Consider the following 22,450-nt stretch of genomic DNA (forward strand, 5'->3'; position numbering starts at 1 on the left):
GCTCGTCACTGTGGGCATGGGCACATCGCTGTTTTTCATCCTAAGGAGGTAGGACAGCTTCGGAAAGCAGCAGGGCATCTGCCTGGCAGCCAGCAGGCAAAGTGGCATGCTGTGTAATTTTCCAAGGTAGGGAGGAAGCAGTGGCAGCTTCTGCTTGGTCCTACCGGCTTGGCTTCCGGGGCACACGCTGCTCTGGGGAGAATGTCTGACCCTGCCACATGAAAGGCCTTGCTTCCTCCCACTTCAGCTTCAAGCGATGGGGAGATTACCCTCCTCACCCCTGCTCCAAGTGCATCACAACCCAGAGCACCCAGCCAAGAATGCACACCCGTGATGGGGCTAATGAGGCCTCACTGGACCTGTGTAAGGAGAGAGGAGATTCCCGGGAGGACCTCACTGATAGAAAAGCACACGCATGATGGTTTTGCTATCTTGTGACATTTGTTTCATAATTGCTACCTGTAAGAAATTCCTTGAAAACGAAATAGTATACAGCAAGATTTAAGGACCTGCTCTTCCAGATTCTGGATGTCCTTCTGGAGTCCAGGGATGCTGTTTCTAAGGCACGTAGGTGCTGAGGGTCTACCCCAAAGGGCAGTTTGGGACTGCAGGGCAGGCAGGAAGTGTCTTTGTGTGCATGCCAGGAGGTTTATAAACATCCCCTTTACTTCCCTTGCCAACCCACGAGTATATATTGCAATTACCACATTCTGATAAGGAAACTGAGGCTCAGAGAAGTTAAATCATTCACTCAAGGCCACACATCTGCTAAATGTGTCATGCTACATCCACTTTGCACCTAGTTTGAACAGGTTTACAAAGCAAGACAGTAACCCCTGCATGCCTAGGTGCCTGAAGTTGAAAAGGGGTGGCTCTAAGATGTGGTCTGCTACCTCTCCTGGACTGTTGCAGTTGGGTGTGGCTGATTTGAAATTGTGCTTCAAAAGAATGAGCTCTAGTCCCTGAATAGAGGAGCTCACACCACAATGCACTGTAGATCTCTGTGATGCAGAAGTCCTCCCAGATGTTCCCACAAGGATCTCTAGGGTGTTGCTGGGGATGGTGTGTGTATAGGGAGTGTTCCCTGGGAGCCTCTGAGCCCTCCTGGCAGAGAAGCCTCATAAATAATGGCATCCCCAGAAAACTCTACACTTGGAATGGGACCCAAATTAAATATAGCACCAGCAACACTAACTGAGCCACTACCTGGAATATGTCAAGATACAGCAACTAACACTTACTTTATGTTTGTCATTTGCAAACCCTATCATGTCCGTTAATCCATTCAAATGCTGAGAGGTAGGCAGGGCAGCTATTATGATTCAAAAAAGAGGCCACATCTTTGTGGATTTGGGTTCTCATCCCAGCTCCTGCCTTCACTAGATGTGTGTGGTCTGAGCAAATCCTTCCACTTCTCCTAACCTCAGTTTCCTCATCTGCAACATGAGAAACTTGCTTTCCAAAGTGCCTCAAGCTATGGGAGTGGGGATATGGGAATGAGTCTCCCCAACATTCAGAGGCTCCCCCAAAGCTGGCAGCCCAAGGCACACCACTGAGTGCCACTGCCTTCCCCTCCCCTCTGCTGGCCGGATACTGACCAATGGAGAAACCAGGACTGGGGCGGGAAGGAGTAGGTGGTAAGATTCTTTTTCACTTGTTTCCTGCACCTGGAGACAACAGCAAGACCATTATTTGGATGAGTTATTGTTTAGAGTTTGTTTGTTTTGGTTTGGGTTTTTTTAGCTTTATGAAAAGAAACACCTATTTTTCAAATTTCAATTGTTCCTTTCTACTGCCTGTCCCAGCTCACTACTTTGCAAGTGGCCAATCCCTGGGTAAATCTTAGTGAATAGCAGTCGACTGTGTTATTTATCTGTGCCCCATGCTGGAGGTGCAGACTTGGTAAGGCCAGCAGAGCAGCTGAGGTTAGACTCAGTGGAAAATCCAGAAGTGCCGATGTGGATCCAAATTGGGCTGAAAAAAATCTCATGAGATCAGGCTTTCTTGGACTTCCTGCTTTTAGCCGAAGCACTATGTTCAACATAAACGAACTTTCGGTATTTTGAAACTTCCGTTTCTGATCTCAGAACCTGGAAGTAAAGCGCTGTTGTGAACATTTCCACAAATTTTGTCACGGTTATTCTGGAGGCAGAGTTGAACCCTGTAATTACGGAGCTTTGGGACTCACTACACCCACAGTGGCCTGCCTGGATTGCAGTATGGGAAGGGGACGGCATTTTGGTGAAGAGTCCAGGCTTTGGAGACAGGCAGGACCCTATTCAAATTCTAGCTCTGCCATTTCCGGCCATGTGACTGGACCCGTCAGAGTCTCAGTTTCCTCATCAGTTAGATCAAAAAAAAAAAAAAAAAAAAACAGTTCGTAACATTGTGAGGACAAAATGGTCTGTGTGTGTGTACTCTTTCTCCCCTTTTCCCTCGTGTGTGTGTGTGTGTGTGTGTGTGTGTGTGTGTGTAAAATCTGTATTATTTATTTACTTATAGCTTGAATAAGTTCCCCTGGGAGTCTCAGGCTGCCTGCCTCTGATAGATGTGACATTGGGAAGTTGCTGAAATCCACCTAATTAGCTGTCAAACAGTGCATTACACAAAGACAGTGAGGGCTCTGCATTCAGTGTAAGCTCTATAAGACTGGCACAATCTCTGGTGGACTTGAAGGACAAAGGAGACTTACAGCAAATTTTGGGAGCTGAATTACATTCATCCCATCTGCTCATGTTTCTGGGGCCTCATTTGCTTTCCTGGGACAAGCAAGGGCAAGACGCTGGGCAGGTTGGTGCTGTGAGAAAGAAAGGTGCTCCAGCGGCATGGGGTCACCAGCTGAAATGGACAAGAGCTATACAGGGAAAGGAAAAAGGGAGGAGATGGAGTCAGGGCCAGGGGAGACAGGGAACGTGGAAATCCCACCCTAGCCTGCTGAGAAACAGCACTAAGTTCGTAAGCCCATCCTGCAGGTGCTACTCCTTCTTCTCTGTTTCTTGGCTTACTTTTTTAAAAACTCATTACATGCATCGTTTAAGTTTTTTAAAATAATGATTTCAAAAGTGTCACTTCATCCTTGTATAAAATTTAAAACGTATAGAAAATTTCGAAATAAGGATGTAAAAGCACCCATAGTCTCACAATACAGAGAGCAGCCGATTCATATTTTGGTGCCCTTCCTTCCGGTCTTTATAATGCAAATATATAGACATATACGTATTATTTTATCTAGCCAGAATCATATTGCTTTGTAACCTCCTTTTATTCTCTTTGTATTAAATTACGGCCACGTTCCTGTATCATTACACTATATCACTACTTCTGATGGAAGTACAGCAAACCACTAAACACAGAAGTCAAGTCCTGGGCTCTGGAATAGTATATATTATTTTAGTTATGCCCAGCTTCTGGACCTGGGATGGCGTTTTGTAACAGAGGCAGCCTTATCTCTCTTGTACTTTTATAAAATCTTCAGTATAGGCCCTAAAAAGGAGCCCATATGAAATGCTGAAAAGACAATGTTTAAAAAGTCACGAAGTCCCCCTAGAGTCATAAAACCAGAAACGCTGGGGGGTGGGGAGGCCAAGCTGGGCCTTCGCTCACCTCCTTGTGCCTCTTAATGCAGCCCAGATGGAAGCCCGTCTGAGACCGGATTGCAGGCAAGCCCAGGGCCCGATCTGATAGCACAAAGACACCCACAACTCTGAATTTCCTGCTACCAGGAGGCCTCTTTTTGCATAGGCTGTTTGATTTACACATACGTGGAAAGCAGCCACTAATAATAGAAGGGTTGCCTCTTTTCTTCCGTTGTCAGACTCCGCGGGCCCTGCTCAGAGACTCCTGCGTCTCCAAGCAGCTGCCTACCACTCTTTCTGCCCCTCACAGCAACAGGGTCAGCCGGGCTCCTTGTAAGAAAGAGGCCAGGCCCTCTGCGCCTTCTCTGTGTGTGGCGGAGGTGGGGAAGGTGCTTTCTGAGGGCTCTTTGTCTGGCGAGAAGCCGGACCTCTGTGCAACAGAAGCCGCCTCTGGCCACCCCCGGCCCTTCCCCCTCCACCCAGTCAAGTTCTGCACAGCCAGTGTTTTCTCCTCCAGCCCCAGCTAACCTGAGCTTGCTCAACTAACCCAGAGAAGCTTCTGGAGAATCTGTCCTTGCCAACTAGGGGCTGGCAAGTTTGTGAGAGAGAATTAATTCTCTGTGAGCCCCCTAAGACTAGTAACCATGTGGAGCTCACCCCTGTAGGATGCACCACAGAGAGCCGGAATGGTCAAGCCCTTCAGGGATGCCTTCTTCTGCTGCCTTGATAAACATGGCGCCATCCGTTCAATCATTCATTCATTCTGTCAGCCTGTACTTGGCACCTCCTATTCTCGGCACGGTGTAGAATATAGGGATGGAATGGAGGCGAAGACAGATGAGGTCCCTGCTGTCATAGAAGAAACAAAGAATAAAAAGAGAAGAAACTAGAATTGAAGAGTCTGTGGTGGGGATAGCAGGGGAGATGCCTGTCAAGTTATAAAAGAGCCCTAATACATTTTTGCTTTATGTTTGAAATTGTGACCCTGTCCTTAGCCTATTCGCAACCAGCCTCAAGCATGGTTCAGTCTCACAGTCCAGCTGCTGAGCTGTAGAGAGACCATCTCTTTATAGAAGATCAATTATGGGCGCAAGAGCATGCCTGGCTCAAGCACACAGACCCACAGACCCTTGTGGTCAGGGAGTTCCTACATGAACCCAAACCTTTGGGGGCTGGGATGTTTACTCTTGGCACGCTGGGATTTCCTGTTTCTAAGAAAATGGGCCTAGATGCTCAGCTACATTAACCAAACAACATGTTGACACAAATGAATCTGAAGCTTGCCAGCTCCAGGCTCTCTAGAAGGTCAGGTTTGGGAATGAAGGCATTTGGGTGACTTTCCAAACTCTGAATCCCAAGCCCAGTGACTCAGGCCAGGTATTAATTTGAGGGATCTGCTTCCCTCCTCTTCCTGCCTAAGAAGGCCCCACTAAGTGGCTAGAGTCAGAGGCTCCCTGGCCATCCTGAGTAGTGGGAATGTTTCTCTTGTCTGTCTGCAGCTGGTCTTAGATGGAGGCAGCCCAGGTAGTATGGTAGGATGCTCCAAAAGACCCACCCCGCAGAAGCCTCCATCACATTTCTGTCTGCCCGAAATCCTCACCATGAGTTCACTCCTTTGAACATCCAGGAGGTTCATGTAAAAATGTAAAAGTTACCCCCTGACGTGACTTAACTATATGACATTTACTATATGGGCTGAGCCTAGCAAGGTCCTGGGAATATGAAAAACCTGAAACATTTGACAGGAGAGGAAGGGGAGAAAGCAGAGGAAAAGCTGACAAGGTCAAGGGATGCTTCTCGGAGAAGGGAGACGGGCAGGAGGAGGATGTTCAGGCAAGGAGCAGAGCAGCCTGGAGATGCCAGTTTGGTGATTGTGGACACCTTGGCTGCTTAGCCAGAGGTGGCCCTCACAATGCCATTCCTGCTGTGCCCACCGCCCAGGGTGCCAGCAAACACTGCAGGATTTGCTTGCTCAGACTTCAGGCAATGCAGCTTTGTCTGCTTGGGAGAATCTTACCATTTTTAACCTGTATTTGAACCAAGAGATTTGCATGACCTCCACAGGAAAGTTCAACTATCTTCCAAAAATGTATAAATTATCAAAGATGTATTCTATAACAAAAATGACAGTCCTTGAGATGTGGTGGATTAATATTGCTAGATCAGGAGCTACTCAGATGAGGTAAAGTCCCTTTGGGAAAGCGCAGAGCCTGGGGAATGAGGGATGGAGGCCAGTGTGCAGAAAGGCCATGCAGAAACACCTCATGCAGTCATTCTCCTATCAAGCGCTGGGAACCGCGGGGTGGGGGAGAATCCAAACAATCGGGAGGAAAAATATCCCTGTCCTAGCTGTTCAGGCTGCTGTAAGTCCCATAACTGGGTGGCTTATCAACAGTGAATGCTTATCTCTCACGGTTCTGGAGGCCAGGAGTCTGAGATCAGAGTGCCAGCATGATCGGGTTCTAGTGAGGGCTGTCTTCCTCACTGTGTATCTGCGTGGTAGAAAGAGGGCAAGCTAGCTCTCTCGGGTCCCTTTTATTAAGGGTACAAATCCCACTCTGAAGGCTCCACCTCCATGATCAAATCACACCCTGATGATCCCACCTCCTATACCATCACATTATCCATTAGGATTTAATGTATGAGTCTGGGGAGGGACACAAACACTCACTCCGTAACAACATGGCACCATGGCACAGTTAAAGAGAAGAGAGGAGCAAGTGGGGGCTCAGGCAGTGTAGGCGGGATGGAAGCTCCCTGTGGGCTTGGACTCATGTAGGAGGGCTTCATGGAGGAGGTACACTGTGGTGCAGGAAGGCCCATCTCCATGGGTGTCTACATCTCCAGGTGATGAGTCAACGTCTTTGCAAACATCAGAAACCCAAGAAGCACGGTGAGCAGGAACACTGTGGGTAATCTTAGGAAATCTGTGCACAAGGATGGAGACATTCCAGAAAAAGAAACAAAAGAGATGCATTCCTGGTGCCACATATCTGCTGAGCCCCATGAGGCAGTGACGTATGGAAAGAAAGGGGAAGAAGGAGGATAAGTATAGGAAAACCCTGCTTGAGATTCCAAAAGTAGATCGATGGAATCCATTTGTTCTTTCATTAACATAATCATCCTTTATTGAATACCTACTATCCTAGGCAGTGTGTAAAATTGAGAATGCAATTATGCATAAGACATGGTCCCTGTCTTTGATGAATTTAAGATCCTCTGAAGGAAAGAGGTGTAAATGAACACTCACACTAAAAACAAATGCTTTCATGGTGCTAGGTGCAAAACATCACAAAAACCCAACCACAGGAGCAACCAGCTCTACTGGAAAGACCCAACAGAGTCAGGAAAAGATTTATAGAGGAGGAACAATGGAGTTGATTTTTTTTTTTTTTTTTTTTTTTTTTTTGAGATGGAGTTTCGCTCTTGTCACTCAGGCTGAAGTGTAGTGGCGCCATCTCGGCTCACTGTAACCTCCGCCTCCCAGGTTCAAGCAATTCTCCTGCCTCAGCCTCCTGAGTAGCTGGGATTACAGGCGCCCACCACTACACTGGGCTAAGTTGTTTGTATTTTTAGTAGAGACGGGGTTTTGCCATGTTGGGCAGGCTGGTCTCGAACTACTTACCTCAGGTGATCCACCTGCCTTGGCCTCCCAAAGTGCTGGAATTACAGGCATGCACCACTGTGCCTGGCCTGGAGTTGATTTTGAACATGACTCAGAATTTACCAGACAGGGTATTCCAGGGAGAGGGAGCAGCACGGAAAGGGTGTGAACACGGGATGGTGCCAGGCCAGTGAGAGTGCCACGGATATGGGGCAGCAGGTGAGGAGGCAGGACACGGGTGAGGTCTGACCCCGGGAAGCCTATTGTGCCAGGCTATAGGGAATTTGGGTTTTCTGATGTCAATGACGGGAAAATCAGTGCAGGTTTCCAGAAGAGGTTGTGACAACTAACATTTTGTTCAACTCAGTTAAATAAGCACTTATAGAGTGCCTACCACATGCAGAACACTTGTTGAGTTGAGTATGGATGATACAAAGAAAAATCTATCCCAAGCCCTCCTGCTTACACTGCCTGAGCCTTATGGGACCCCAAATAAGTTTGGTAAGGAATGAGTGGGGAGAAAGGGTGAGGAGAAACAAGAGCACACATCATCTTGATATGGGATGGAAATGGGTGCATGATTCGAGAAGAGGCACAAAGGTTTATGGAGGTAGAGATTCCCAATGTCCTAGATGTGTTTCTGCACTCTCAGGTCAAAGCAGGCCTTATTTAGGAGGCCCAGTCATTCCTCATTTCCCTTCCTTGGTAATATCACTACGATTCTCTCTCCTCCCACTGGCCAAAGTGTTTGATTAAGACTGCAGAGAATGATGGGGTTCAGTAAAAATGCCAGCAATGAGACAGCATAAAAGCCACCCAGAATGGGGCTGACAGCGTGGCCTCTTGATAGTCCCCCATGCTCTGTCCAGGGGGAGGATGCTAGGCTGAGACTCTAGGTGTTCTCTTGGTTTAGATAAAAACTATAATTGACCACCACAAGTGCCAGTGGATGTGTGAGGGTGAGGGGAGAGCTGAAGATGAGTAGTTTGTTCTGATTTCTGTTTATTTTGGGCTCTTCTAGCCTCAAGTCTGTGTTCAGCTAAAGATATATGGCTGCATAGGCAAAGGGACCCATTAGGTGAGCCTGAAGGTGATTCTTGCATAATTTTCAGAAACTCAATCAGGGTCTTCCTGTATCTCTCGCTTCCTCCCCTTTCCCCTGCCTCCAACCTACACGTTAGTGCATCCGCATGCACACACATTCAAGCAGGACATAAGGCGGCCGGCCGGTCCACTTCAGATCATAACCAAAAGTCTTGGCCCCTCACCACTCACCTGTCAGCCTCAGGCAGCCAGGGACCCAGCATGGGAGGCACATTTCATGAGAACTACCCTGATGCCCAAATGCCCACAAAGGCCCACAAATCCTTAAATGTGTCTAGGAACCTTTCACCAGCTGAAGCCTGACTGCAAGATGAAGCAGGGAACTTTGGAATATAATAAATGATTTCTAAAAAGACATCTCATCATCCCTTTCTTTCATTCTCTCTCTCTCTCTCTCTCTCTGTGTGTGTGTGTGTGTGTGTGTGTGTGTGTGTGTGTGTGTGTGTGTGTGTGTGTCTGAGTTGCCTCAGGGCTGGTGGTTTCAAAACTAACAGCTGCAAACTTATGAAGGGAAAAAAAAAACCCAAACCACAAAACCCCGTCTTGTGAAAACTGTATGCCAGTCTAAAAGTGGCAGTCCGTGCAGGAGAAAAAGCCTGTTAACGTTCAGGGCAGAAGCAGGCAGTGTGAGATCACAGCTGGCTCTTGACAGTGAGGAGGAATTCGAATGTGTCCTGGGCATGGGGAGAGTAGGGAACAAGGACAAGGCAGAAGAGAAGCTGGAGGGGACTGAGGAGTCCAAATCCTGGCTGGCCAGGGGAGGCCTCTCCCGAGTGGCTCCCTGCTTCAGCTGAGCTCTCTGAAAAATTCAGCTTCCCAGATGCAAATCAGACCAGCTGCTACTATCACATTACTGAGTCTTCTTCCAGAACCTCCGAAGTCCAGTCTCCCCTCTCCATCCACTCAGAAGCTTCTGAAGCATGACTGGCAGACATAAATCTCCCCCAACTGCTGGCTCAGCCCCCCTGCCCTCCCCTGCAGCTGATACCCACCCACGCTCCCCTGTGTAGGCTCACCTTTCAGAACATTCCCAATTACACATTAAGACGCTGCCCCAACCCAGCCCCAGACTCCTACTCCATGGCTAGTTTCAACCTACAACTCAATCCAGGGGTGCAGGGGGCTGGGGGTGCAACCGGGAAGCCCAAGGGAAGACCCACTTGGAGAGAATGAGGGTCCTGCCTGGCCCCAAGTCTGGACAGAGGAAATCCTCAGGTGTCATCAAAGATGAAGAATGGAGAAGGAGAGTTCCCGGAGGGACACTAACCAGCCTGGCTATTTCTCCTGCCACCCTCCCACCCCCCTACCCCCACCCCCGCTTAGCTCCACACCAATGGCCTCTGGCTAGAACAAAGTGGATACTTGAGTCACTTGGCTAGATAGTTGGGCGGCGCCCTCTTTTGTATAGGAAGGGCAGGTCATCCATAGGCCCACAGACAGAGACGCAGGAGGCCAAGCCCCAGAGACCACAGTGGAACAAGTGTCTTGGGGTGCTTTGCCCATAGGTGCAGCTGAATGAAGGACAGCCAGAGGACACAGTTGTAAAAACAGGGCAGCAGAGATCTAGTGTGAATATTGTAAGTATTTGAGGAGAAGCAAAGTTAGTGAAGTGATCAAAACGGAATGGGGTTAATGACAGAACGCTTCAAGGAGGAAGTTAAGTTCTGAGTAGAGTTTGAAGGAGGGGAGGGACAACGGCTGGGGCAGAGGGGGGAAGAGGAAGTGTGTTCTGCAGGGGAGGGTGCTGTGTCTTTGGGAAGGGCAATACTGATTGCATGGTGGCCCTGGGAGCTGTGCCACTCTTGAAGGTCCTGCCTGGAGTTAATATTTGGATATATTTTCAAAGAGGGAGAATCCTCTTCTGTATTAGTAATAGGCATGTCTGTAGTTGATAGAATGTAGATTTTGGAGGGAGCACACTTCGGAATCAGATCTGGGTTGAGATCTTAGCTCTGCCACTTATAAACTGGGTAACCTCCCAAGCCTCACCTTCCTGAACTATAAAATGAGGAAATTATTTCATAAGGCTATGGTGAGAATGAAACGAGATAACTTACGCAAAGTCCTTAGTTCCGTACCTGGCAAACAGTAGCTCCTAAATCAATAATGGCTAGTATTGTGTATATACTTTATAGCTTACGGATTAGAAAAGCAGCCACAGCAAGCCACTTTAAGTCCTCAAGAGGAAGAGTGTAAGGAGTCGGGTGGTCTAGATGCTGATCTCAGCAAGTCAGGCCCTGTTTCAACCTTTCCATGAGATGCAGGCAGCCAGGACCTCAACAGAGCCCAAGGGCCAGGTCTAGGGTACTGGTTGCGGAAAGGGCTGATGTATCAGCTTCAAAGGCTGACTTGCTGCAGCCCAAGACCTTGGTACATAGATTTGAGTCCCATCTGATTGAGAAGCAGGTACATTCAGCCACATGTGCTTATAAACGCTTAACAACTGGCTCACCAGGTTTGTGTAATTTGCATTTATTTCATGATGCCCAGCTTCAAGCTCCCACTGGGCATGCAGTTGAGAAGAGATGCATGCAACTGGCTCTCAGGAACCTCATGAGCCAGTTCCAGCACACCACTGCATCCAGCCACCCTGTCCCACAGCCACGGCCCATCTCAGAGCCAAAGAGGCACCTGTCCTCTATGTCTGGCCTAGCTTTGTCTAAGTGGAGAGGTAAGGAGTTAAACTGGAGAGATCAGGCGTTCCTGCTCTCTTCTCTGTACCACACTGGCCAGAAGTAAAGCTTCCCTCCCTGACCCACTTCCCCTCAGGCCAGTTCCATACTGACTAGCAAGTTCATTTTCCTCACAAGCTGAAACAAAACAAAACACAAAACATGGCCCTCTCCCTTGGGCCTTCAGCAGAGTAGCTCCGCTTTAAGAGGAATCACAGGGTGCAGCCTCAAATGCCATGGAGTCTGATAGTGCAACAGGCCGGGGGCTAACGCTGTCTCCACCCAGCTCACCACGCAGGTGGAGCGGCCAGGACATGGGCATGCCTTGGCCTAGGCAGTGCACTTCCAGATTCCCTTTGGGAGGCAGCAGGGAGGGTCTGGCTTCATCCTTAATGAACTATCTGGCAGAGGCTGTCACAGAACCATGGCACGCTGAGCCAAAAAGAGCTTAGGAATCACCTGTGTGTCCCTTTGCTGCACAGTGAGGGTGCTGCGGCAGAGGCCTCACCTCTTAGCTGTGTCGCCTCTGGAGCTGGACCGCCCTCTCTGGCCTGCCGCTTGTGGTGCTCCTGTGTGTTGACGCTTGGACACTTTTTGAACAACATTTCTTCCATAATTGCAGTGGCCCCTGTAAAAGCTCCCTCAGGCAGGTTTCATGCCTTCTTTTGTCCATTTCCCTTGGGCACCCAGTATGCCCTGAGCGTCCTTGTGACCAGAGCCACTCCTATTTTGCAGTAAGGGAAGCCATCCAAGGAGCAGAGTCAAGACAATCGTTCCAGTGCGTTCTGTATTGGGATTCTTCCCTGCAGCCACAGAAATTCTCATTCGCACTCCCCATTTGCCCTGGTGGGCATCCCAGCTGTACCTGAGTATCAGGTAAACATGCCTTGGTTACATCAAGTCCAGGGATATGATGAACCATCTAGAACTAACCGCATTCAATTAGTCCCCTAGCCAAGGGTGGGGTGAAGGAAATGAGAGGAACCTACAACTTTTTGCAACCTCTACGCCAACCACCAGAGACACACCCTTCTGCCTGATGTTCTTTGACTCAAGGAGTTGAGAACCACTTTGGGTCTACACAGATATGACACAGCTACCCATGTCTGCCTCAGTTTAGAAAGAGCTGGCTGAGCTCTTGCGTGAATCCTAAAGACAGGACGGTCATTTGAGTTTCAGCTGCAGGGAGTCTTCTGCTAGGCACCTCTGCTTTGTAACCGGGTATGTACGATGGCAACACAAAGGACTCCCAGCCCGGCTCTGCCAAGAGACTTTGTTGTGCTCCATGGTTCAAAGAAAAAAGGTAGGGGGAGAGATTAATAGAGCGAGAGGAGGCAAGCTTATTATATTTATCAACCATGTTTGCATTTCAGGTGCCCTGATTTATCTCACAGGTGGGAGGGAAGAACTGCTGGCAACCCTTCTCTCAGGGCTGTGAGTTTTGGAACAGGATTTCCTCTGCAAGTTGTCAAAGATCAGATAAATTCTTAATCTCAGGCACACACAGCCACAGGCTTTGGCCTCTGCCACTGTGTGTTCAGCTTTCAGTGATGAGACTGAACAATGGTTGGCGATGCTCTGCATTTAAAGAGGTGGGAAAAGAAAAGGATCAGAGTGGAGGTATGTGAGGCATATGGCGCTGCCCGTGGGAAACATGAGTGCACCAAGCAGGCTCCAGAATGAACTCAGGACTCAGGACAATGGAGGTTCCCTTTTGCTCCCTTTGGTGTCCTCGTACCAGGCGTCATGTACACTAAATGAATACACATACCTGTCACCTTTTTTAAAGGGATGGCAACCAGATCATTCACCTCTCCTTCCCCATTCCAAGAGCCCGGTTCTTGGGAACCAGGCTGGAAGAGCGTGTCCCGGGTACTGGCTGGTGGGACTGTGGAGATGGGAAGCATCTTGACCTTGTTCTCCAGAATGTTTTTTGCTAAAGAGATGCTTATTTTTTAAAAATGCATTCTATAACTTTAATGCCTTTTCAGAATAGAAGAACTGCAAATTTTAGGCACCACGTTAAGTGGCACCGTGTTAGGGAGTGCTCTGAAGAAACTATGTTGATCTGGCACTTGACCTTGAAACATTTCTAATATCAGAACACAAAGTTCATTCATGTTGCCAGAGCTAGCCAACTGAGTTAGCATAGGAAGTTTCAGGAAACAGAAAAGTCAATGATCTTGAAATCTGGATTCTTTCCATTCTCAAGTCCCACTCTGATTTGTATATTATTACCACCTTGACTATGCCTACCTTGTATTGTGCATTTGTTAAGTGTGTACTGTGTTAAAAACTTCACTTATATTCTCATTCCATCCTCACAACCCTATTTTACAGATGAAAACTGGAATCTCAAAGAGGTTTCCTAATTGGCTGAGGTCACCCAGCCTGCGTGTGTAGACCACACGTTTACACTCACCTTTGTGGGTCAGCATCTCAGTAGCTGTGCTGCTCATCCTATTTATTTCTGTGCTTACTCAATAGGGAGAAGAGCTGGGTATGGAGCAAATCAGTGCTACTCAAGTCAGGCCCAGTATCAAGAACATGCATTCTATGCTAGAATGCTGATAAATACACTGGCAGTCTCAGAAAGTCACTTCCAAAGCAGTAAAGAAGGGCTCTGGAACAGAGACGTGTTTTCATTTCTTTTTGAAGGCTTCCCTTTGAGAACAAACGTGGTCTGTGGTGCTGGGCCCTTCAAGCCCTGACACCCACTCCTTTTGTCTCTGCCTCTTGGGATCTTGGGGGAGCTACACCAAGGGCTGCATGATAGATACACCACGAAGGGATGTATTTATTTATTTGCCAGGGAAATGTATTAGGGAGAAGCAAAGACTAATTAATGATTTTCAGGGGAAACTCAATCTATGGAATGAATAGTTTTCCCAATGGGCTGTATTTAGAGGCTCACAGAAATCCTGCATGCTTCCATTGCCATTTCCCATCCTTTCTTAGCCTTTGTTGAATGTGTCCAGAAATCTTTTTCAAAAGAAAAGGCACCAGACTGTTTGCCTTGAAAATGAAAAAACCAAAAGGTTTAACATCCTTCTTCCTTCTCAGGTGGAGTAGTTAATTTTACAAGTGCTTCAAGAGGTCCTGAGGAAAAGGCACATGCCATCATGTCCTCTCCCAGTGGAAAAAGTTCATAATAATCTGTGCAAAACAGCACCTTTGGATAAGTTCAATGTGGCTATATATAGACGCTTGGCCGTTTCCTGTTGCTCTTGCAGCTTGCACAGGTTTGAAGGTAGGGTGAGGCTGTGACCATAAGCCACATGGTGACATGTACATTAGCCATGCTCTCTGCTTCCTGTGCTGCTTATGACCTGGGCTGGACTAACCCCAGCACTACTCAGAGGCAAGGAGCCCTTAGGACGTAAATGTGGGGGGGGTTGGTGAGTTTGCTCTCATCTTCTCTGAGCACAGATTGCCTGGCTGCAGATAGATGGTGCAAAACACACCAGCTAGCCAGTGTGCTTGTCTAACGGTCTGCTTGTGTAACTTTTGCACCACAAAACAAGAGGTTAAGTATGAAAGGGTGGTTAACAAATTGAGGGGCCCCCTTTTTTTTTCTGTTAAAGGGGCCGTGTCAGAAAAAACAAACAAACAAAAAACAAAAACAAAACAAAAAACAAACAAAAACCTTCCTGAGTGAACTTGCATGAAAAATCATTTGGCAAAACCCAAAGTTCATAGCCATGTGCTGAAAAGCCATCATGCTAGAAATAGTCATCATGATTTGACCTCAGAACTGTCTCTTATTTTAAGATTTCAAAATGCTTAAGTAGATTGGGCGCAGTGGCTCACCCCTGTAATCCCAGCAGTTTGGGAGGCGGAGGTGGGCAAATCACTTGAGGTCAAGAGTTTGAGATCAGCCTGGCCAACATGGCAAAACCTTGTCTCTAATAAAAATACAAAAATTAGCTGAGTGTGGTGGCACACGCCTGTAATTCCAGCTACTTGGGAGGCTGAGGCAGGAGAATTGCTTCAAACCGGGAGGCGGAGGTTGCAGTGAGCCGAGATCGTGCCACTGTGCTCCAGCCTGGTGGATAGAGCAAGACTCCATCTCAAAAAAATAAAAGAAAAATAGAAAAGAAAAGAAACAAAAATTGCTTAACTAGACATGTCATGCAATTTTGGAGGAGATGAGTGGCAAATGTGACTCCAGCTTTACTAAACAGTGAAATAAATTAAGGCACCAAAACGTGCTGAGCCTTCTCTAAAAACCTATAGCAGAAGAGACCAGAAAAAAAATTCACTGTTTCCCTTCTTTCTCCATCCATTCAGCCAATCAGTACCAAATTATTCTCCAGCTCTCTTCCCCCCTTCTCATCTAGGACATCTAAGGTAGAACCGTGCATCTTAAAAAAGCTTTTCAGGAAATTCTGATGGGCAGACAGAACCAACGTTGAGTCTATATCATTTTGACTCTCATGTTCTATATGGGCTGCTAAATAAAAACTTTGAAAGTCTTTCATGTGACAAATAGTTTTGGAGTGCATACTCTCTGCCAGGCATTGTGCTAAGTCCTTGGAGACACAGGTGAACAAAACAGATGAAGACCCTGCCTCCATTGAGTGCAGTCCAATGGGAGAGCGACACGAATCACACTTTTGCATAGGTGAATATCTAATTATAAATGTGGTAGGTATTATGAAGAAAAACTAGAGTGCTCTGAGAAAGACGTTAAGGCTGGATAGATACAAGCCTGGGATTGGAGAAGTCAAGGAAAGCCCCACTTTTTTACATGACATTTACACAAAAATGATTAAGATGGGAGGAATATGCTTCATTGCTTCCAACACATAACAAAAGCAAGTTATGATTCTAAAAAAACAACTAGTTACCAAAAAAGAAAGAAAAAAGTAAATGATCTCTTGGGCTTGACATGCCCTTGTTTTGCCCAGAGAAGCACACTTCCTTTTACAATTGTTTGGGAGGTTTGTGGCAGAGAAAGAGAGGAAAAATCAGATCTAGACAAGTAGAGTCCTTCAGTGACTTGCAATAGTGGCTGTTACTAAAGCATCTCATTGCTTCTCAAATGTGTCCAAGGGATGCTCAAAGCTGCTTTCTCAAAACAGGATTCTGTGTTCAACTGAGTGTGGGAAATTAAAAGGAACTTAAACAAGTCTCTTTGCATCAGGACTTATCAGAGCCTTGAATGTGCTAACGGAGATCCTGAAGCTCCAAGGGAAAGGGCGGCACAATGCAGTCTGCAGTTTTCCAATCAAATTTGATTGCAAGAGGTTTTTTTTTTTCACTGAGTACCTAATTCAGTGGCTCTGAAACTTACATCTGCACAAAATTCCCTTGGGGAGTGTAAAGAATGCTGATTCCTTGGCTCCAGCTCCAGAGATTCTAATTCACTGGATCTGGAATGGTCCCGGGAATCTTCATTTTTAACAACACTTCAAGTGATTTTGAGGCAGCAAGTCCAGGACCCACACTATGAGAAAAACCAGTAGGATTACTGTCCTGCTGGCGTCCCGGAAGCATCTCAGTAGCTCTACACACTTCCGCCATTCAGTAGCTCTACACATTTCCACCATTCAAGCTTTCTCGGCTTCCCCTCACTCTTTAGAACCTGGCTGATGCTGAGTGAACATGGTCAAGTTAGTGGGCCAGAGTAGATAAAAATAATGGAAATATGCAAAGTGAGTCACAGACAGCAAATCCACACATTGCCTAGAATTTGTTGGGTGTCACAGGTCAAGCTACAAAGATCACATTCGCCATTTGGACTCAGTTGGCAGGAACGTTATGCATGTGTGATATAAGATGCTGTGCGCTGAAAGTCCCTGAAGCTGTGCAAATACTGGATCCGTTAGAAGTTTTCTCTGTTGTGCCCATCTGCCTTTGTCTAATTAGCCAAGGGTCACTTTGGCCGCCTCCCTTCCTTTCACATGGAACAAAGGTACCTAGAGAGGCACACGTTGATGCATTCACATGCAGAGAAGTTCTTGTCTTTCTCTCTCTCAAGTCATTGCTCAGCGAGGAGTCAGCTGCCACATGCTCCTCCTATCTGGGCCGCAATCAGCACAGTGAGGAGAGGAGCCACAGAGCACATGATTATGACTGGGCTTGCTGCTGAGCTACAGGGGTTCAGATTACTGCTACCTGTGCAATGGCAGCATCCCCAGAGCACCTAGGGGCTCCGAGGCCACAGAAAGAAAATACCTTTGCTACCACGTGCTAAAAAATATCCCCAAAACCATTTGCCAAAGATTTGACTTGGTTAAAAGCGAGGTGGAGAGGGGTGGTTAAAGAGGGTAAGCTATAGAAGGGAAAATGCGAGAAAAAGATGTTTTGCATATTAAACAGCCCTGCTTTGTCCTCCAATTCAGCCAAAACGTTTAGAGGAGGCTTCACTGTCCATGTCCACACTGCTCTGAACGTGCCTCATCTGGTCTTGGAAGCTAAGCAGGATCGGGCTTAGTACTCAGATGGAAGAAGGCTATTCTCGTGCATGTGCAGAGACCAAGATCATAAGGAAAAGCATGTCTAAGGTTGGGTTTTGTGTACAAATACTGTATAGGAACATAATTCAACCTGTTTAAAAGGGGAGGATGATTGTGGCTGAAACCACGGTGAGAGGAAGGAACATGTTACATTTCTTCAAAGATAACTGCAGATCGAATGCCTTCATCGTTGTGACCCGCGCTGCCTGCACTGTGGTGTGTTTTGCTTGGTTTGCACCAATGCCCTGGCTGGCGGTCACTTGCTCTTGGTGGCCAGTTTCATTTCCTGGTTTTGAGAAAATGTCAGGGAGGCCTGTTGCTTGGGCATACTGTCACTGAGGGAAGTGCGCAGTTTTAAAATGTCAAAGCCAGCAGGCTCATGTCCAGTGCATGCCATCAATCAGCAAATGTCCCTGGACCCCTAATGAGCCCACTGCAAGATCAAACGGTAAATAACGAACAGATAAAGATCTTGCCCTAAAATCGCCTACCATCTAGCCAAAGGGGCAAGATCAAAAGGGTAAGAAAAATAGTATCAATATGAAAAAATAAATGTACTCATTGCTGTAGTGTTTGTGGGCAAAGAATGCAGCTGAGAAAGCGCAGCCTCGTGGAAAGGGCCCCACGGAAGGGAGTCCAGAGGGTTGGGCTCACACTCTTCCCCTTCCCGCTTTGTGACCACGAATGTAGTCCTTCAGAACCTTTGTTTCTTCATCAGCAAAGTGGGGGAGGGGAATAATCCTGCCTTCTTCTCCAGTTTATTATAGTAATTAAATAAGATTATAGATGTGGGAAGGCTCCTATTAAGATCAATGTCTTAAACTATAAAATAATCTACAATTTTCACTTGTCATTATTATTACTAATAACAACAATATGAGGGGAAATAAGTCTAGAAAAATGCATCTTCTGCCAGCTCCATTAAAAAGAGAGAGAGAGGCAGAGACGGAGCTGGGTGTAAGAATTTAACCAGCCCAGGACTTTGTTCTGGCACCTCAGTGTATATTTAAAGTCCTGTATAATAACATAGAAGTAATCATGGTTATCGTTTATTTGTGTTGATGGATTTAAGGTGGACCTTTTTTTTCTAAGGTTTGGGTACATCTAAGAAAATAGTATACTTCCTAAGATACCGTTTGATTTTAATTTTCAGAGAGCTGATCGCCAATTTGGGAGAACTTTGCAACTGTATGTTTGGTTTAATTCCTTGAGAGATCAATTTGATAATGGAGAAATAATCCTCACATTGTCCACATTATCAGATGTCTAGAAAAGATAGGAAAGGTAACTTTATCACAGCTGTGTAGCCATGACGGCCTAGGTAGCTGAGTGAACCAGGAGTCTGAATTTGGAAACTAAGTTGTGAAGTTCTTATGAACTTCCTAGGGCTTCCTGAGCCTCCCCCGACCTTTAGATGCCAAGTCTCTTTGCAAATTCATATCATTCCTGCAAACAGAAAATAATATTAAGAATAATAAGATGTTTTTCAAATTTTCCTTCAAGGGTCCTATGAGCTGGCCTGAGAAATTGTTTAACTTTGAAGGGAACTTTGAACAAACAGGACAAGACAATTGAAACACCTGTCTAGAATTAGGACATGGTTGATCCTGAAGTTCTTAAATACTAAAACCTCCTTGTGGTATGCAGAGGCCAAATTGATCATCTTTAGGCAGAGATTCCTTGGGCATGAGCCATGAGGCTATCCATCTAGCGTAACATTGAGACTTTCTTGTGTAAACCCCTCACGCCCACTAAACAGGAAATGCAAGCTACTAGAGCTGAACATTCAACCACCCCCTAGGTCCCCACCCTCCACCCCCGCCCAGCATAAGAACATTATTCTTTGCTTTCCTTTCTGAAGAGCTGTAGACATTCATTCATATATGCAGAGCAATCAGACATCACTAGACAAAGAACACCTGGTAATAATTCTCACTTTTTGGAATCTTAAGAAACTTCCAATGAAAGGGGTGATATGAGTTGGTAAGCCACAGCTTTTGGCGGTAGCATGAGCCCTCTGGCTTCTGAAACCCTAGAGGCCATAGTTAAGATACACTCTTGTAGCAGGCTTGTCACACTTGAAATTCTAACTGGTAGCTTGATATCCTGAGTTGGTTTCTCACTTGAGCAACTTTGGTTGAGAATGTAGGAATCTGGAAAGATTTCTTGAGACATGCTCATTTTAGACACACCCAGAAACATGCCAGGTACAGATGACAATTTCCACTATAGGTAAAACATCTCAAAACAGAAGCCTAGGCTGACAGTGGACCAATAACTGCATTGTTTATTGGTTTCCCAAGGCAAATGTTCAGCAAATTCTGTATATATTATCAACAGAAAATTTTGTTCAGATTCTAGAAAAGACAGATAGCTGCTGTTTTGTCTATGTGCGTACTTTCTGCTATAGTAGTATTTGCATAAGTTAAATATTTTCAGTGCAATTTTTATTAGTTTTCAAAATGCACTTTTGTGGGTATCTGTGTGTATGCAGGTGTGTGGGGAGAACCATGAACAAGACAAAGACCCCTTGTCACTAAGGGCAGAGCCTGACTCAGCATCCCAATACAGCCCCTGGTTTGCATTCGTCCCAAAGGAAGCACATTCTAACAACCAAACAACCATGCCAAGCCTCCGGCCACAAACCCAACCAAACATTTTCAAAAAGATGTATATATTTCTGTGAAAGAATATGGATATCTTTCAGTGCTCAAGAGGCAGTTTTCTGCAGTAGATCTAACTCAAGTGGATAGGGACTTCTGAAAGCCCTTTTTCAAACTGAGTTTGTTGAATCCAGCTAGCTACATGGAAGGGATGGCAGGGCTCAGTGGGAGAAGGACACAGTAGGGGAGGCCAGGGTGCAAGCTCATCCACTCCCTCATCTGTAAAATGGGTTAGTTCCCTGACCACCTCACCGCACTATTGTCAGGCCTCCTTCACTGGGAGCTGAAAAAGACAAACGCTGAAGCAGAAAATAGGGTTTTTACAAACAAGGCTTGAATGATAGACACATATGGGGCATGCCTCTCCCACCACAGCCCCCACTACACCGGAACACGAGCTCTGTGCAACATGGTCCTCCTCTCTAATGTCTACGAGTTCTAGAACTTGAACGAATCTTTGTCAAGAATGTAGTCCAGCTCTGTCTCCAAACCATGAACTCATCTGTGAACAAGACATTTCTATTTTCCTTTATCTTTAAAAATTGATTTTAAATAAAATAAACGATGCATGAATGTATTCTGTAGAAAATTTAAATAGAGATCGAGTAAAAGCCCTCTTGCCTCAGGGTACCCCACAATCTCACTTTGGGGTAGAAATGGCCATCCAGGACTTATTGAGGTGCCTAAGATAGCTCATGTGAATGAGGTCACCTTTAGCCTTAGGAAATGTTCTTTTGGGCTCAGTTCCAGTTACTTTTGTTGTGAGGTTCTTGTGGAAGATTCACTTTCTATCTACCTGCAGACGAATGCTCGGAGCTTATGATATATAACAGCGAGAGCTTGCTTGGCAGTCAGAAGTAGGATTGCTTAATCAAAACCTGTGTGGAAATAGCCTGTTATCTCTATGGACTTAAATGGTCATCAGCAGTTCCACAAATTCAAGACTCCCACATCAACACCACTGAGTTTTGAAGCTGGAAGGGATCCACATCACCAGGTTCTACCATTGTTTGAGCCTTAACAAGTCATGGCAAGGTTTTACCTTAATATTGTCATTATTACAGTATAATTTTAGAAGAATGAGTTTATAGGGGAGCAAACATTCTCCATGCTCCCCTTAACATCACCCTGCTCCCCTAAGTGCCATCCACCTTATTTTATAGAACAAAATACTGAAACTCAAGACCCCCTACCTGGGCAGGGGTGGAGCAGAGACCAGAACCCTGGACCTCTGGCTCCATGCTCTTTCTACTCTACACTCCATCTTCCACATCTGCTTTTTGCTAATATCCCATAGCTAAGAAATAAGATATAAACAATGCCTTGAAATACAAGACAACCAAGGTCTCACCTTTCTCTCGTTACTCAAATGATGCAAAGCCCAAAGCCCTCTCCACCTGGCTTCATCCACTACCGCCCGAGCTCTTCAAATGCTTCCAGGTGGGACACCCAAGTTTGAGGCCACTTTGATTCCTGGTTATCTTCTAGCTGCTGAGCCTCTGCATTGTATAGAGTGAACAGAGCCCAGCTTTACAGCCAGAAAGATCTGGCTTTTACTCCTGGCACCCCGCTTCAAGCTGTTTGGCATTGGACAAATCACATATCCTAGCTCAGGCGCAGTTTCTTTACCTGTGAACCGTCTGTCCCACCTACCTTAAAGAGTTGCCATGAGGGCCAGACAATGCAATGACTAAGAGCGCTTTGGAAAGGAGAATGCTGGATGCAGATTGTCGTCGTTATTAGTGTCCAGCCCATTCTTTTTATGTGCAGCTCTGTGAAGACACCTTCCCTTGATGTCACAACCAAAAAAGCCAAGCAAAGCAAAGACCCAGGGCTACATTTCTGCTCTGGAGTCTCTTGTATGACAGTATCTACGTTGGGCTTTTCAGTGTGTAAACTGAAACAAAACAAAACAACAAAGAAGAAAAATCAGCAGCAAATACTGCTTGGTTTTGCATTTTCCCTTCTGTTTTCTGATTAGAGTCTGTATGGCTTATGAGTGCAGAGAGAACCTCAAAAGATCGTGTTTGCTGCGGATAAGCACCAAACTCGATGTTTATCAGCACTTATCTCCTGCAAACTCACTCTCTGGAGGCTTCAAAGGCTGAGGGAGATCTCTTAGCCTTGCTCTGAGGCGACAGGCAGGCACTCCTCCCCGGGGCTTCAGCTGCAGGTGTGGCCCAACAGCACTTGCTCCATCCTCAGGAACATGGTTCTCTTGCTCTTCCCCATGCAAAAAAAGGAAGCAGCAGGTTTACTGAAGGTTTGGGGATGAGCTGTGGGGTAGAGGGAGCCGGCGAAGAAAACAAGTATTTTAAAACAAGCCCAGAAAGGCTGAGAAAGTAGGTAGAGAGGGAAAGGGAAAAGCACA

At 46.3% G+C, this 22,450-nt stretch overlaps 1 protein-coding gene and 1 long non-coding RNA gene across 4 annotated transcripts in view; one reads left to right on the top strand and one right to left on the bottom strand.

Annotated features, from left to right (window-relative positions):
• The window catches only part of FLI1 (Fli-1 proto-oncogene, ETS transcription factor), a 118,185-nt gene that overhangs the window by 23,108 nt on the left and 72,627 nt on the right, over positions 1–22,450 (top strand). The window lies entirely within an intron of this gene.
• LOC129479860 (uncharacterized) lies at positions 426–22,298 on the bottom strand. Of its 2 annotated transcripts, XR_010119900.1 has the most exons (3): positions 22,165–22,298; positions 11,464–21,976; positions 426–4,424 (listed from the first exon to the last, which is right to left on the bottom strand). It is a non-coding gene; the product is annotated as an uncharacterized lncRNA (long non-coding RNA). The 2 variants fall into 2 exon arrangements; XR_010119899.1 differs by having other exon boundaries at positions 11,464–22,298.

The sequence above is a fragment of the Symphalangus syndactylus genome, chromosome 3, assembly GCF_028878055.3.
Source record: "Symphalangus syndactylus isolate Jambi chromosome 3, NHGRI_mSymSyn1-v2.1_pri, whole genome shotgun sequence".
Taxonomy (NCBI): domain Eukaryota; kingdom Metazoa; phylum Chordata; class Mammalia; order Primates; family Hylobatidae; genus Symphalangus; species Symphalangus syndactylus.